Consider the following 3108-nt stretch of genomic DNA (forward strand, 5'->3'; position numbering starts at 1 on the left):
AGAGGAAGAATAGCTCTTAGACCTCATGAATGGCAGAAGGAAGTTTAATGGAATCTCTATGGTCTCTATATGAGCCTGATGAGCGGATAATTTATACGCTTTTTGGCATTGTTTTTAGTATGTTTTTAGTATGTTTTAGTTAGTTTTTAGTATATTTTTATTAGTTTTTAGTTAAAATTCACTTTTCTAGACTTTACAATGAGTTTGTGTGTTTTTCTGTGATTTCAGGTATTTTCTGGCTAAAATTGAGGGACTTGAGAAAAAATCTGATTAAGAGACTAAAAAGGACTGCAGATGCTGTTGGATTCTGACCTCCCTGCACTCGAAGTGGATTTTCTGGAGCTACAGAAGCCCAATTGGCGCGCTCTCAATGGCGTTCGAAAGTAGACATCCTTGGCTTTCCAGCAATATATAATAGTTCATACTTTGTCCGAGATTTGATGGCCCAAACCGGCGTTCCAAATCAGCTCAAAATTGCTCGGCGTTAAACACCGGAACTGGCACAAGAATGAGAGTTAAACGCCCAAACTGGCACAAAAGCTGGCGTTTAACTCCAAGAAGAGTCTCTACACGAAAATGCTTCAATGCTCAGCCCAAGCACACACCAAGTGGGCCCGGAAGTGGATTTTTATGTCATTTACTCATCTTTGTAAACCCTAGGCTACTAGTTCTCTACAAATAGGACCTTTTACTATTGTATTTTCATCTTTTGATCACTTTAGATCTTAGATCAGATCTTGGTTCTTCTGGTTCCCCCTCTTGGGCCGAAGCCAATGATCACTTTTGTTCTTATGCATTTTTAACGGTGGAGTTTCTACACACCATAGATTAAGGTGTGGAGCTCTGCTGTACCTCGAGTATTAATGCAATTACTATTGTTCTTCTATTCAATTCGGCTTATTCTTGTTCTAAGATATTCATTTGCACCCAAGAACATGATGAATGTGATGATTATGTGACACTCATCATCATTCTCACTTATGAACGAATGCCTGACAACCACTTCTGTTCTACAAGCAAACAAGGCTTGAATGTTTATCTCTTGGATCCCTTAATTGGAATCTTTGTGGTATAAGCTAGAATTGATGGCGGCATTCAAGAGAATCCGGAAGGTCTAAACCTTGTCTGTAGTATTCTGAGTAGGATTCAATGATTGAATGACTGTGACGAGCTTCAAACTCGCGATTGTGGGGCGTTAGTGACAGACGCAAAAGAATCACTGGATTCTATTCCGACATTAACGAGAACCGACAGCTGAATAGCCGTGCCATGACAGGGTGCGTTGAACATTTTCACTGAGAGGATGGGAGGTAGCCACTGACAACAGTGAAACCCTACATACAGCTTGCCATGGAAAGGAGTAAGAAGGATTGGATGAAGACAGTAGGAAAGCAGAGAGAAGGAAGGGACAAAGCATCTCCATACGCTTATCTGAAATTCTCACCAATGAATTACATAAGTATCTCTATCTTTATCTTTATGTTTTATTCATACATCATCCATAACCATTTGAGTTTGTCTGACGAAGATTTACAAGGTGACCATAGCTTGCTTCATACCAACAATCTCCGTGGGATCGACCCTTACTCGCGTAAGGTTTATTACTTGGACGACCCAGTACACTTGCTGGTTAGTTGTGCGAAGTTGTGATAAAGAGTTGAGATTATAATTGTGCATACCATGTTGATGGCGCCATTGATGATCACAATTTCGTGCACCAGAGCCTCAGATTCTTTTAGGTCCTCAATAGGGAACTCATTTCTATCTGGAGGACATCCCATGAGGTCTTCCTCATTGGGATTCACGTCCTCCCCTTCCTCTTTGGATTCGGCCATTTTGATTATATCAATGGCCTTGCACTATCTTTTTGGATTCTCTTCTGTATTGCTTGGGAGAGTACTAGGAGGAGTTTCAGTAATTTTCTTACTCAGCTGACCCACTTGTGCCTCCAAATTTCTAATGGAGGACCTTGTTTCATTTATGAAACTTAAAGTGGCCTTAGATAGATCAGAGACTATGTTTTCTAAGCTAGAAGGGCTCTGCTTAGAATTCTCTGTCTGTTGCTGAGATGATGATAGAAAAGGTTTGCTATTGCTAAACCTATTTCTTTCACCATTGTTATTATTGAAGCCTTGCTTCTGTGGATCCTTCCATGAAAAATTTGGATGATTTCTCCATGAAGGGTTATAGGTGTTGTCAAAGGATTCACCCATGTAATTTACCTCTGCCATTGCAGGGTTCTCAGGATCATAAGCTTCTTCTTCAGAAGATGCTTCTTTAGTACTGTTGGATGCATTTTGCAATCCATTTAGACTCTGAGATATCATATTGACTTGTTGGGTCAATATTTTGTTCTGAGCCAGTATGGCATTCAGAGCATCAATTTCAAGAACTCCCTTCTTCTGAGGCATCCCATTACTCACAGGATTCCTCTCAGAGGTGTACATGAATTTGTTATTTGCAACCATGTCAATGAGTTCTTGAGCTTCTGCTGGCGTTTTCTTTAGGTGAATAGATCCACTTGCAGAATGGTCCAATGACATCTTAGATAATTCAGACAAACCATCATAGAATATATCCAAGATGGTCCATTCTGAAAGCATATCAGAAGGACACTTTTTGGTCAGTTGCTTGTATCTCTCCCAAGCTTCATAGAGGGATTCACATTCTTTCTGTCTGAAGGTTTGAACATCCACTCTAAGCTTGCTCAGCTTTTGGGGAGGAAAGAACGTGGCTAAGAAAGCCGTGACCAGCTTATCCCAAGAGTTCAGGCTATCTTTAGGTTGAGAATCCAACCATACTCTAACTCTGTCTCTTACAGCAAAAGGGAAAAGCATAAGCCTGTAAACCTCGGGATCAACTCCATTAGTCTTAACAGTATCACAGATCTGCAAGAACTTAGTTAAGAATTAATAAGGATCTTCTGATGGAAGTCCATGAAACTTGCAGTTCTGTTACATTAGAGTAACTAGTTGAGGCTTCAGCTCAAAATTGTTTGCTCCAATGGCAGGGATTGAGATGCTTCTTCCATGGAAGTTGGAATTTGGGGCAGTAAAGTCACCAAGCATCTTCCTTGCATTGTTGTTAGGTTCGGCCATGTCTTCTTTT

At 40.4% G+C, this 3108-nt stretch overlaps 1 non-coding gene across 1 annotated transcript; it reads left to right on the forward strand.

Moving 5' to 3' along the window:
* Positions 1-2597: 2597 nt before the first annotated feature.
* Positions 2598-2705, forward strand: LOC112804756 (small nucleolar RNA R71). The gene has a single exon (XR_003203372.1). It is a non-coding gene; the product is annotated as a small nucleolar RNA R71 (small nucleolar RNA).
* Positions 2706-3108: the final 403 nt, after the last annotated feature.

Source organism: Arachis hypogaea, chromosome 5 (genome assembly GCF_003086295.3).
Source record: "Arachis hypogaea cultivar Tifrunner chromosome 5, arahy.Tifrunner.gnm2.J5K5, whole genome shotgun sequence".
Taxonomy (NCBI): domain Eukaryota; kingdom Viridiplantae; phylum Streptophyta; class Magnoliopsida; order Fabales; family Fabaceae; genus Arachis; species Arachis hypogaea.